General features: G+C 39.1%; 1 long non-coding RNA gene across 1 annotated transcript; it reads left to right on the top strand.

Moving 5' to 3' along the window:
• The first annotated feature begins 7120 nt into the window (after positions 1–7120).
• Positions 7121–9397, top strand: LOC145798493 (uncharacterized). The gene is made up of 5 exons (XR_014339414.1): positions 7121–7263; positions 7559–7614; positions 7710–7767; positions 7867–7977; positions 9192–9397. It is a non-coding gene; the product is annotated as an uncharacterized LOC145798493 (long non-coding RNA).
• Positions 9398–14702: the final 5305 nt, after the last annotated feature.

Genomic DNA, 14702 nt, shown 5'->3' with positions numbered 1-14702 from the left:
CTAATCGCAAGTAGGCTAAAATGTAGGTTTTATCACCCTCAAGTGGACTTTTGAAAAGATGGTTTTGCCACTATCTAGTGGGCTTAAAACTCACAGTTTTAATGCATTATTCCAATTTAAGTAATTCAACCTCCATCCACAGGCATTCAAGCAGTTATATCATATAAGCAAATAGCCTCATGGTAAGCATGCTGTCATGGTTACACTCACATGCATGTAAGGATGCTAAAGCATAAGAACTTACAGAGTATTTCGAGCAAAAATAGAAACTAGTTAGTAATCATATGCATGATCCTAGTTCATGTTAAGATGGCTAATGCAACACATACAAAATGCAACTAAGATAGGCTCGGTTAATCTATAATGACATGTGAAATGCTACAACTAACACGTATTCAATTTGGAATTGAAATACAAATGCAGTTAGAATGATGCGCCGAGCCCGGTGCATGCAAAACGAATGAATGGATGCAAACATGCTATCATACTGTATGCTAATTGAAACATGCCCTAGACTAACCATCGAAAGCTAATAAATAAAAGGGAAGAAAGATGTGGGGTTGGGAGACATATACACACTCACACACACTTATTACACAATTGCTCTCACTCGGAGGGTCTGAATAAATATTACACAACCAAATGAATACCGCTAAATTAATTATTACAGAATTCCTAACTAATTAACAAATTAAATGCAGAAGGAAGGTGGCCGCAGCCCTGCCTCGGAATGTGTGAATGATGCATGCTTGACTCGTCTCACCCGGAAACTCGCTATCATAGCACTGCTGCCTCTGTTTTCACTGCCTTGCTCCTCTAAAAATTCTGAAAGTCTCCAGACCCCTTTTGAATCATCCTCTAAGTGCTCTGGGATGTCACCGGCCAGAATTAAAGTTCATCGGCCATGGTAATGGGCTTATCGGCCAACTGTTGTACCACCGGCCAGCCACTGATGGTCGGTCGGCACTGTAGGTGGCCGGCCGGTCATTGCTTCCTGCAGAATCCTGCAGTTGACAGCAGCAGAGGGCAAGCAGTGTATGGCATGGAATTTTCAAGCAAATGTGAGCATGGCCACACTCCCTATCATGCAATGGAATCAAGGGAGCATGGCCCTCGACCCTCGGGCCATCAACTACGCAATTCGATGCATGATGGCCTAAGAAGCCAAGTTAGCAACTTAATGTAGATGCATGCAACAAACAAATGAGTGCTAACACCCTATCATGTTGAGATCAAGGGTATTGGCGACCGAGGGTTGAGACGTGTTTCGTTACTTCGGGTACGAACACACCTTTCCCCTCATGCTTGGTTTGACACCCCAAACTAAGCGATGCAATGCATGTATGCCATATACAATGCAAAGTGATGCAACTCATGCAAGGCTACACTAATGCAATATGAACATGTCAAGCATACAACAAGACTATATAATGTAACTTAGCTAAGTAACATGCAAACATGCAAACATGGTGCAATATAAGCATGCAACCAATGCAATGCAACATGTCAAACATGCAAAGTATGCAAGGATGGACTTATACTGAAATGAGAAGGCCTCAGCCCACCCCAAAATAGTGGCAAAAAATGCCCAAAATGGAGGTGCCAACATGCAAAACAAATATGCAAACCAAAGGGCCTAAAGCTAAGGCATGGAAGGCAATTTTCAAGAGCATCCAAAAAAGGGTAAGCATGGATATTAAGACCTACAAAATTAGAGATATGGTATGGTAGAATAAGCCCCAAAACCCACATAAATGGCATCCCAAATGACTCAAGCAAAGAGGCATACACCAAAGCCAAAATATGGAGCATAAGACTACACCTCTTTAAGGCATTGAAAGGAGAACAAATCCAAGTATGCAAGCATCAAACATGGACTGAAATGGCATGGAAAATGATTCCAAATCACCGAAAATAGACCAAATGAGGCATGCTTATGGCTTACACACTCAAGGCTCACAAGCCAAAACACATAGAAACTATACCAAACATGTCAAACATGGTCAAATCAGTACCCAACAGTCCTTGATCATGGCAAAATAATGCTAAAACCTTCATGAAGTTAAGCTAGAACATACAAGCATCATGGCTTAAATGCAAGGCACATTTCTAGGCAAAATGGGGGAATGCAAGGCAAGTACAATATGCATGTAAAAAGCCATAAATCTGACCAAAGACTGAGGCAACATATGACCAAATAATATCCAAGAACCTCTGAAATGGGGCCAAAAACAACCAAGCACATATGCTACCCTTATGGGCCAAAACATGGACAAATGAGACACAAATGGGAGAGGGGTGTCCCTCCCCTATGCAAGACTTCAAACCCCCTTTTGCACCACTGAAAATCCACTGGATTTCAGTGGTGAGAAGGCCAATACACCAAAGTAACCAAAGCTTAACAATGGAAGCACAAAAAGGGCCAAACAAGGCCTTAGAGGGGGAGGTCGACCCCCAACACCAAAAAAACCTTAATGAAGTATCTTAAGCATGCAAATACAAGACTTTTTTTTAGTTATACACAAAGTCTAAATCAGTAAGCAAGATAGGTTAAAGACTAGTGCAAGATTGGAGAATCTAAAGCAAAAGTGTTACCCTTGAAGAACACTTCAAGAACAGCAAGCTCAGCCTCTTCCTTATGATCAAAACCACCTCAAAACTTCAAGAACAAACCCTCAAGACCTCCCAAGTCGAAGTATGGTGTGATGGTGTGTGTCTTAGTGCAAAACCAAGAACAAAACTCACCTTTAGGCCCTCAAACACACACAAAATGAAGAGAGAGAGGGAGATATAGAGAGAGAAGGTGTATATCAGATACATGTATGTGTTAGGTCTGATTTTGCTCAACCAAAACAAAGGAGAGGGTTAGTCTCCTTATATAGACAATGGAAAAGGTTAAGCTTCCAAGGGAAGCTAACAAAGGGGTCAAGGCTTCCTAAAGAAGCCAAGGCAAATGGGCCAAGGCTTCTTTAGGAAGCTGGGATAGGTGTCCAAGCTTCTTGAGGAAGCTAAGATAAAGGTCCAAGCTTCCTCAAGAAGCTAGACCAAAAAGGTGCAAAAGGGGCAAAACAGCCACACTCGTGCATGGGGAGGAGGGTCCGTGCATTCCAGTTGGCACAGTTGGCTTGCACCATGCCTGAAAAAGGCAAAAACGTGGCACCGGCCAGAAAAGGAGGCCATCTGCCATATAGATGGTCGGCCGACCACACTAAGTGCCGACTGGCCAATGATATATTTCACCAATGGCCGGTAGCAAGAATACACGGCCGATGGCCTCAATCCAAGGCCGGTGGGTGTCAGGGGTAGCTAACAAGCTACTCTCTACCCTTAGATACAAAACACACAAGTCCTTGGTGCAAAACCAAGCACAGAACAAGCAAGCCGAGAGATCTTGAGGCAAAGCGTGTAGCCGAGACCTCTAGGAACTCAAAACAAACACGAACATGGATGATCACTGAATGTTCAAACGGTGACGTCCAAGTCTTGAGGATGGTCAAAAATGGGTTGTCTACAGCGTGGTATTGGCATTCCTACCTTGACGCTTCCATGCGATCGAGGGGCCAACCGCTGAAGGGCTGAAATTCTGCGTGGGTTACGTGCCCTGGTATCCTTTTTCCATCGGGCCCTTTCTTCAAGCACTGTTCGCAAGTCAGATGATCTAGGCAACTCCGTATGCTTGGATGACGTCTGGTGCGTGCGCGAGGGCCGATAAGTGCTTCCTTCAGTATATGACCTCTCAGTTCTCGTTCTCTCAGACCTGGAGTAACGAGTCCTGGACATCCTTAATTGAGTGTTGCTCGTTCTTAGGCTCCTACTCTTTGCTTGCGTTGGTGTGGTACGCCTATCACAATCCTCTGAGTGGCGAGGGGGCGTGCTGCCTTTGTGCCCCTCTCCTGTCGCCACCCCTTTTCTTTTTATCTGGCGCTTCATCAATCCCATGTCTGCCGCTATCCTCCTTATTAATTCGTCATGTTCCTTCACGCGATCCTCCAAAACTTGAGGATCCAATCTCCGCCTCTGTCTTTTCGGACTCTAAGAGCGACGAGGGCTGTTAGCCCGCCTCCCTCTTGCATCCCTCCGGGGGTTCTGTCGCTGGGGTTCTAAATCCGTCATGGAAGGGATAGAAGGCAAACCTTCGCGCCTCCCACCCCCCTCAGGGGTTTGCTCATCAATTGCAGATTGCAGCAAGTCTTCATTGTGCGCTATTGATTTCAACTAGAGAGGAAAACTTGATTAAGAGGCTTTGTTCTGCTTAAGTCTTCCCACAGACGGCGCCAATTGTACGAGTACGAAATATTCTTCTCGTATAATCCTGTTGATCAAGTCTGCGCTCTTCCGTACGTCGTCGCTTTACTCCCTAAAAACACAAACATGAGCTAGCCGACGGGTGTGTACCGGATACCTCTCCGATGCCTAAGTCAGCAAAATAGACAAAAGCTCTGTGAATTTGAGAGTCAAAGTTGTGTGTTACCTCTACATAGGTTATGTTGTAAACTTTTATAGGTCCCACATGGCACAATCCTAGTAGGATTCCAACTCTCCCTATGAGAGTCCTTCTAGGAATCACACACCCTACTTATTACCAATCAAGTGAGATGGTTTTGCACAATCCCAATAGGACTCTAACTCTCCTTAGCAGAGTCCTCCTAGGAGTCTCATCACTGCAAGCCAAGTGAGATGGTTGAACCTTTTACCTCGGTTTATCCATGTCTGACCGAACTACCTTATCTCAGTCCCTTGCCATTCAGACCGTTTGATTGGAAGTCGATCTATTAAATGCCACCCTGCCAAGCTATACATAGCTCGGCCCTCGTCATTGATGTTACCTCGGTTTTATCTGTTTAGACCAAGCCAACTGCAGTAATCTCTGACCGAGCTAACAAGGGCGAAGTCCAACTTGTGAAGCCCAAACACCTTGGCCCATAGCTCGGTACGAACTTCGCCTGGGTCAAGCTTGCTAGATTTGAGACCGGGCTACTTGAAACCTTAACCTGGTCCATTGTGTGGCCCCAGTCACCAAGAAGCCCTTAGCTCGGCCCAATTATAAATCACCCTCTCACCGATTAACTTAATTTTTTATATAGATAATATACTCGATAAATCTTACAATATGAATAACTTCAATTATCAAAATATATTTAGAAAATACCTCTAAAGTCCTCGCAACAACAACCCTCAATCCAATGGGATGAGACTTGGTGGGTGTTTGGGAAGTGGGTTTTTATGTAGGTTTTTTTAGTTGTAGGATATTATTGGAGAAATTTTTTTTGATGTTTGAGAAAATAGTTGGGTTTTTTTTTGTGGTTGGATGTGATGTTTGTGAGAGAAAAAGTGAAATAATTATGGGATTAGATATGGTATTTTGTTTGGATGTATTTTTTTTTATTTTACAAAAATTTTGTCTTTTAATGAAAAAAATCAAAAAAAACCCAACAAAAAATCTTCCCAAACACCCTTCAAACTCAAACATAAAAGGGTGTGTTTGGTAACGTTTACGTTTTCAGTTTATATTTACAAAAATTTTATAAACTGATTTTTGTTTATTTTTTGAAAAACATAAACTACAAACGTGTTTGGTAATTGACAAAATGTTTAAAAAATTTTAAAAATATAAAAAAGAGTGAAAAATGGCAAGTGGTGGCAAGTGGCGACGGAAGACGGTGGTGGAAAGTGGTGACGGTGGGTGGTGGGTAGCTGACGGTGGCGGGTGGTGGCGGTGGTGGTGGGTGGGTGGGTGACGGTGGCGGGTGGTGGCGGTGGTGTGTGGGTAGCTGGTGGCGGTGGGTGGTGGTGGCAGGTGGGTGGCGGATAGCGGGTGGGTGGTAGTGGTGGGTGGGTGGGTGGGTGATAGTGGCGGGTGGCGAGCAGTAGCGAGTGGGTGGTGGTGGCGGGTGGTGGGTGGTGGCGGCAGGTGGGTGGCGGATGGCAGGTGGTGGTGGTGGTGGGTGGGTGGGTGACGGTGGCGGGTGGTAGATGGAAGCGAGTGGGTGGTGGTGGTGGGTGGCTGGTGGTAGCAGGTGGTGGATGGTGGTGGTAGGTGGGTAGCGAGTGGTGGTGGCGGATGGTGGCGAGTGGCGAGTGGTGGTGGCAAGTAGGTGGCGGGTGGTGGTGGCAAGCGGTGGATGGTGGTGGGTGATGGCGTGTGGATGGCAGGTGGGCAGTGGTGGTTGTGGCGGCTGTGGTGGTGGTGAGGGGTGGGTGGTGGTGGCGAGTGGGCGGCAGGTGGGTAGTGGTGGCGAGTGGGTGGTGAGTGGTGGTGGTGGGGGGTGGGTGGTGGTAGCGGAAGACGGTGGTGGAAAATGGTGGCGGATGGTGGCTATTGTTGGGTGGTAAAAAAAAAAAAAAACTGAAAACTCAAAATGAAAACACATTTTTTGGTCAAATTTATAAACTGAGACCACTGATTTATAAATCAAAAATTTTACCAAATAAATTTTTATTTAAATTTTAAAATTTTTATAAATATAAATAGAAAATTGAAAACATAAGGTACCAAACGGCACCAAAATAACCAATCCGTTGGGCTGGGTTGGGGATTGTGAACCGAATTGAGTCCGACCCGTCTTGAGTAACGACGTCAATAGCGTCAACCCACCCGACCCGATAATCATTGCGCGCGCGTTGGAGAGAGAGAGAGAGAGAGAGAGAGAGAGAGAGAGTGTGTGTGTGTGTGTGTGTGTGTGTGTGTGTGTTCTATCTGGTCAGTTCTAGAACCCCTACTCGCCCTTCTTGCGCCTCAGCCATGGAAGCTTACTGAAGCAAAAATGCACAAAGCAAAATTGAAGCTCTCCTCTCCACAAGCTCTTCACTTCCAACATTTTTCATGGCTTCCAAACCTTTTCTCAAATTCTCACATTTCACTGTACTCCCCACAACCCCTTCTTCCCAAACCCACCTCTTCCACACCAAAAGATTCATCTTCTCTACTTTTCCTTCTAAACCCATATCAAATATTCACCCTTTCTCTCTTAAAAATCCTGGGTTTTCCTCTGTTTCTGATGCCAATATCCACACACCAGGATTTTCCCCTTTAAACCCCATATATGTGTTTCTTTGTGGTTTTATGTATATATTTTTGTTTGAAGGGTTATTAACAGTGTAGTGATTTGAATTGCTTTAGTTTATCAACTTTATGGGGAGACCCTAGAAGAGAATGTTATTGACTTGGCTGAAATGAAAGTTTTGAGGAGGAAAATGGAGGAGCATGGGATTGATAGCAATCTGTGTAAACCAGGGCAGTACAACCACTTAATTTGCCCAATGGTATGCTTTGTTTGTTCCAAAATTTATTCCTGGAAGCTATATTGTGTTTGTTTTATCTGAAACCCATGTAATATGTGCTGCTACACTTATGTAGTTGTGTTTGTTTAATTGTTTGAATGTACAATCTTATTATGTGTTAGGAATTATTTAAGTAGTATTTAACCAATTATTTAAAAGTACATTAAACATGGTGTGTCATAAATTTGTTTATTAAAATTGAAGAGAAGTGGATTGGATCATTCTTTTTTCTTCCAGTATAAATGTTTACTTATGTTTTGCTTTCTTTTTACTATAGTGCATATGTGGGGATTCAGGGGAGAAGGGCTTATCCCTTTCCGTCACTGCAAATGGGTAAATTGTGCATATTTCTTTTATTATTATTTTTTTCTATTTTCTTACCTGACAGTTCGCTTGCTGTATCTGTCATGGGCATTTTATTGTGTTAGGAATTGAGCTTTGTGGACCTGTTTTCGAGCAAAATGTGGCTGGAGAGAAAATACAGGGGTACCAAAGTGTTTTATATATGGTTTTGATTTTATGTAATTAGTCAATCAGGCATTTGATCTGATTTAGTCCCTTTCAATTATACCCATTTTGTTGCAGGCCTATGTAAATGGCAATTCAACGTCCGGAAGGATTGCTTATATCCCAAAATTTAAGCAGACTAGAGAAATCACCGAGAAAAGTTTGGATTTGGAACCACCTTGTAGTGAGGTAATACATTTTCAGCTTTGATCTACTTTTTTGCTTATTTGATTAAATCTGATGTTTGTTTAGGTGGCAGTGGTTAGACATACAGAAGTGAAGCTATATGAATGTATAGAGGCAATATTTGTAGATGAACACCTGTATAGGTGTATTTAAGTCTATACAAGTGTATTTATGGGTGTTTTTCCAAAATCTGTACTTACATAGGTTCATAGGTATGACTTTAAAGTATGATTCGTGGGTATCACTTTCTAGTTTACTAATTAAAGTTAGCAACATGTACAAATTATTGTCATGAGTTTTAGCAGAACTAACAGGTTAGTATAAAGTTGGCCAAGGGCAGAGTGGCTCAGCACCATGAACTCTCTCTGGTGGCACTCTTTTGTAGTTTGGTGCAATAAGTGGAGACATCCCAGTAACCTAAAAAAACCAAACAAGCATCCATGTGCATCGTTTAGCATTCAAAAGATTTATACCCACCACGCCATGCCAATGCCATAGGGGGGATGCGAGGATGCTGAATTGCTGATAAGTGGAGTGGTGTTGGCAATCAGGTACCATATATGCAAATGCAATGTGGATGTGATGATGCTGAATTGTTGATAAGTGGAGTGGCATAGGCAATCAGAATACACATGGTTCCTAGGAAGCACAAACACTTCGAAGAAGGTGTTGTGTCTGTTTTGGACACAACTTGACACGTGTTGGACACGTCCATATGTGACTTTAATTTTTTTTATACCCAGAAACGCTTGGGAGATACATGTGGGACTTAGACACATGACTTGGGATCCAATTATAAAAGAAAAACAATGTAGATATACATTAATCTCTTCTCTTTTATATTTTAGGAATAATGTTTGGTTGCATTTTTTTAAATCGTCTTTGAATGAAATATTCCTATATATGACATGTAATAAATATATAAATAATAAACTTTTATATTTTGTGTGGGTCTCCCATGTATCGTGTCCTACATTTTTTGAAAATTGTTATGTTATTGTGTTCATGTTGTGTCGCGTATCTGCGCTTAGCATGGTTTCATTAGTTTCAATGACTAAATCAACCAAATTTATAGAATGCTCTGGCACTCTAATGGTTTAAAGGTATGGGTCATTTTTTAGCTTCATTCCCACTACACCTTGATAATATTTACACTTTGCAATTATAGTGATGAAATAGAGTTGATTTTTTGTGTCCTTTTTTCGGTGTTGCTTCAGCTACGTGTATACTTTGCTGAGCGAATGATATCAGGGGAAACATTGCGGAGAAGTGCTGTTATGCAAAGAAGATATGATGATCAGGTGCACAAGATACTAAATTGAGAAAATAGTGCCTTTATTTATTTTAGTTTTTAATCAAAGGGTTCTTCTTAACTCTGCATATTTAAGAATAAGATTTTTAGTCATTTAAAGTTTTCTGTGTTCACCCCTGCTACAAAAGTTCTTCAGTTGGTGAAATCTGCCATCCGAAATATCCTCTCACATTGTTTTACATGCAAATAGTTGATCAAATTGGAGATACCTAAATACTGCTAGGCTCTATTTATTTTATTTTATTTTATTATAAGGGGTGGAATCTAACTCTCAGACTGGAAGATTACCTTACATATCCTTAGGCAACTTGGTTTCAGTCAGGAGCAGAACAAGGGTTTTTTTTTCTTTTGAGGGGAAAATATAAATCACAAATAATATCAAAAATTGAAGTAACTGCGCATGATATATAAACTAATAACTATTATTAATGTCAACTTTAACATTGATTGCTACCACAAAAAGGGGAAAATATTTTTGATTAAATTGTACTATGTGTTCCTTTACAGGTTTGTTGTGTTATATAAATATAAAGGTTAATATTTCCATTGGTCCTGTTATAATATTTTTATTAATGAGGTATGAAACTTTGAATTCAATGAAGTAATTAAATATGAGTTTATATACATGCATGTAATCAAGGCTGTAGTCTGCCAGAAAGTAATATTTTTGCATTGCGCCCAAAGTTCTATTCTCATACCAACAAAAAGTACTGACTGTATTTTATTTTTTCTTTGGGGTGGTTCCACCTCTGCTTGCACGACATCTCAGATGATTCGTTCTGACATCTGAGTGTTAATCTAATAAAAATTAGACCAGTAAACACGTGGTGGAGTTGGACATTAGCTGAAGGAAAGTCTGGATGAGTAGATGTGTTATGACTTTTATTTTAGCAAAACGAAATCCATTTCTGGTTGTTGTAGATTGTTTAAGTTCTAGAATGCTTGAAACCAAAATACATAAATTTATGAATAAATAAATGCTAAGTTTAAATATATTTCACGGCCAATTTTGATCACTTTGGCACTTAGACTCTTCTCAATCATCCAAAGTAGGAAGAAGGTTTGGTTCTATACGGCGATTGCAAGTAGTAATTCTTCTTATGTGGGAAATATTCCATTCTTGTTAAGTATGGTAATTAATTTCATTTCAACTAACTTCCGGAAATGAACAAATACATACAAAAGACCCAAAAACAAATAAACAAAAACTCAAAACAAAAAGAGAAAACAAAAAAAAAAAACAAAAACAAAAAAACAAATTAACATAAGTCAAGCTTTTTCACCCAAACCGCTTTAGTATGAACAAAGTTGTGAGAATTGTGGTTTTTGGGTAGTGTCTTGACATTGTGGCTCCTTTCCCGCTCAATAGGAGCCCGTCTCGACTTGGTTTCCAACCTCATATTCCTAGGTCTAGGCAAACACAACCTCTCTTCATGTTTGGTCTCAAGCAAATCAACACAATGAGGTCTAATATGATCCTTAACCTCATTACGAAAAATAAAATATCTCCTACCCCACGAGATATTAGAATTTCTCCCACCTCTATAAGACACTCTCCTATATAACTCATAATAATAAAGGTGAATATGACCATACATACCACAATGATGACAAATAAAAACAAGGTGTACCTTATTTTCTTTGACCGTACCAATTCTAGGAAGATTAAGAAGTCCATCCTCATGTTGAATCGTTTGCTCTTCCTTTCTTTGAGTTCTTGTATCATGAGATGTAGATGCACTCCATTTTTGCTCTCTGTCACCACAAAAGCCGATGCCACTCTACACATTTGTTGAGACCCAATGATATTGTCTAAAGTTTTTGATCCTTTGTTTCAAACACCAATGGTAGCCATATTACACTTGAGCTCTTCCTCTTTCTTGACAACTAGCTCTTCCAAGGCAACTTGAGACATCTCGAGGGTTTCAATATTTTCTTCATATGTTGCATAGATTTGCTGTAGCTCATTTATCTTTGTCTCACAAGTCATGAGTTTTGCACACAGAGCTTGTCGATCATTAGAGATCTTGATGGCATCATTCCAAGCCTCGGAAATCTCCTCCTTTAGTTTGACATTCTCACTTTTACAAGCTTTGAGTTTCATAGTGAATTTGTCATTCAATTTGGATGAGTTAAGAGATTCCTTGTACAAATTTTCATAAGCTTGTTGAAGCTTTTCACCATCTACTTTATCATCACTCCCCGAAGATTCATCACCAGTGACATTTTCAACTGGCCTCTTGGGATACTCCATTTGTCCTTCAGCTTTGGAAACTGCCATGAAAACAAGAAATTATTCATGCCCCTCTTCACCTTGAGCCTCGTTGTCACTTTCATTCTTATAAGACTCTGCATTTATCATCCAAAGTGATAGCGAAAACTTTCTTCTTCATCAAACGATAAGGGCATTCTTGAGCAAAGTGGTCAAAACCTTGGCATTCATAGCATTGGACTCTTTGAGAGTTCCCATGTATTTTCCTTTCTTCTTCTTGGTTATAGAATCAATTTTGAACTTGTCTTTGTCTTTAGATTTATGAGTTGATTCCAAAAGATTAGGCATCTTTTTCAAAAAAAAAAAAAACTTTTTAAATTGTTTCACAAAAGCATTCGTAATCTTGGAATCAAACTCATAATCTTCATTGGAATCATTTCCAACTCTATGAGCACTATTAAAAGCAATATCATCTTTTTGCTTCTTTTTGAAATTCATGTGTACCTCATAGGTTTGGAGATTTCCAATCAAATGATCCAGCGTGAGGTTTTCATAATCTTGAGCCTCCTCAATAACCGTAACTTTTTGTTGGAACCAATTGGGCAAGGACCTTAAAATGTTTTCCACAATTTTGGATTCTTGTATTTTTTTTACCTAAATTGAAGCTGAAATTTACAATGTCACTCAACTTCGCATAAAATTCATCAAAGGTCTCACTATTTTTCATTGGAAGATTTTCGAAACTAGAAGTGAGCCTTTGAAGTTTTGAATGTTTAACCGAAGGAGTGCCCTCATGAATAGTTTGTAAGATATTCCAAACCTCTTTTGTGACTTCACAATTACAAATACGACTAAACTTTTCTGGCGTGATGGTGCAAAAGAGAGAATTGATAACTTTACTATTCCAGCTACTATTTTGGTAATCAGTTGTGTCCCATTTATTAATTGGTTTGGGAAATGTTACTCCATCAATGGTAATCGTCAGTTTGGTTCACCTACACATAATGGATTGTCAATTTTTTTCATCAATAGATTTCAAAAATGCTCTCATCCTAGCTTTCCAAAAAGAGTAATTAGATCTGTTAAGTAGGGGTGGTCGAATTGTAGAATTTCCCTTACGAATTGAATCCATTATCACAAATCAAATAAAATCTCGCTCCAATAGTTTTGAAAAACAAAAATTGATCGACTTGCTCTGATACCAATTGAAAAATCTAAAATTTCCGTGGTATTGATTCGTGATTATGTTTCAATTTTAAATAGTGAATACTAATCCCAATCAAACAATCAATAACAAATTGACATAACGATTTAACTTGGAAAAAAATCACAATTGGAATGCCTCCAATTGTGATAAAAAATCACGGGGCAAAGTCACAAAACAATCCACTAAGAAGACAAAAATGAATTACATAAGAGTATTCTTAATTACTTAGCGAATCCACGCCCGAATTGAACCAAACTCGATATGCCTTTTCCAACATCGTTTTCACCACGGAACTGCTTTTCCCAACATTGAATCCACAACATTAATGTCGAATCCACAATGATGAGTCACTCTGAAATCCACCAAAGTTTTAGAACCAAGTTTCTCGGAATCCACTGAAAAAAAAACCTCTGTTTTGTGAACGTAATAGAAAAAACAACCCCTTGATGAATTTAATATGAAACTTGTAGATTCATCGATTAAATCATCAAGGAAACACTTATAAAACACCCTTCAATATACCACACTTAGGTTTTTCTTTTTCTTCAAAAGTTTGGACGGGTTAAACCCTAAAAACAATGAACAATGCACTTTATAGAAAATAGGATCGCGAAAACTGCTCGAGCGGTGTGAGTAAAGGCGGTGCAAAGCATATAGGCTGGTCGCTCGAGTACAACATTCACTGCTCGAGTGGTAAAACTTGCTTACCAGAAGTTCAATTTGAAAACAGAGATACTAGATGCTCCTCTGCATTGTTCAAGCGCACAAATGACTACTCGAGCGGTCAAACCACTCAGCTCGATCCCCGTACATAGTCACTGAAGTGACAAACATGAAAGACTTAAGATCATAAACTCCTTTGTATAGGCACAATTTGAGTTGGATTTTTCATCTAAACACTCACATCTTCATTGAAACAAAAAGAGCGGATAGAATTACAACTGAAATGAGTTTTATCAAATGGAATTGCCAATTACAAAAACCTAATAAAGGTAAATGGTGGGTAATGATTGCTTTGTTATTAACATAGATAAGATGTTAAAATAACAAAAATTTTAATACAGTATTTACATATAAAGTAAGATTAATGACCTATTTAAGCTTTAAGCCTCATGATCATGCTTTTAGTCAAATTTTTTTTTTTTTTTTTTTTTTTTTTTTTTTTTTGCTTTTTCCTCCTTATCTAACTCAAATCCTTCAAATCATACACATGATATGATTGATGTTTCTATAGATATTTGGTCATATATTGGTCATGGTGGTATGTTATCGCATCATTAGTATATCAAGACCTCTTTGAATCCAAATCATTTACTAATTGTTTTTGCTTTATATTCTCCACCAAATATATATTGTTGTTGATGTGTTTCGAATGAATGAATACATGATGAAAAGAAAGATTTGGCAGTGGCTTTACTAATGGTCAAAGCAAATAATATTTTAGAATTTTTTTTTTTGGGGTGAAAAATTGTGCTTGCAGTATGTTTCTGTTTTTCCTAGATCAACTAGAAGTGAGAATTTATTGTTAAGCTTTATTTATTTTTCTTGATATAATTGTATTGAATATCTTTTTTTCTGCTTTTTGTGTTTTCAAATTTTTAGTTGCGCTTGCAAAATTCTCTGTGACATGTTATATTATTATTATTATTATTATTATTATTATTTCAAGACTTACAGATTGAACAATTTAAAAGGAACTTGTTGGCGGAAACGAATTTCTTGTTGATGAATACTCACAGGTCAGGACCACCGTCAATGCTTCAATCGTGATTTGAAACGATTGGAATGATCACAAAGGTTTTTGCCGTTTGGAATTCTCAATTATTTGCAATTATCATTGGATACCATTATAAAAAGAGAGGAGAAACCAGAAAGTAGAGAGTAAGAAACCAAAAAGAAAAAAAAAATGATTAAAGTAACTGACTGATTGTGAAAGTATACAGTAAGTTGAGATGGGAAAATATATATGGAAAACGTGGGGTTTTTTTTTTTAAATT

Source organism: Camellia sinensis, chromosome 9 (genome assembly GCF_055761805.1).
Source record: "Camellia sinensis isolate YWXY chromosome 9, ASM5576180v1, whole genome shotgun sequence".
Classification (NCBI taxonomy): domain Eukaryota; kingdom Viridiplantae; phylum Streptophyta; class Magnoliopsida; order Ericales; family Theaceae; genus Camellia; species Camellia sinensis.
The sequence above is the reverse complement of the archived record's forward strand: the minus strand, read 5'-3'. Positions and strand labels throughout refer to the sequence as shown.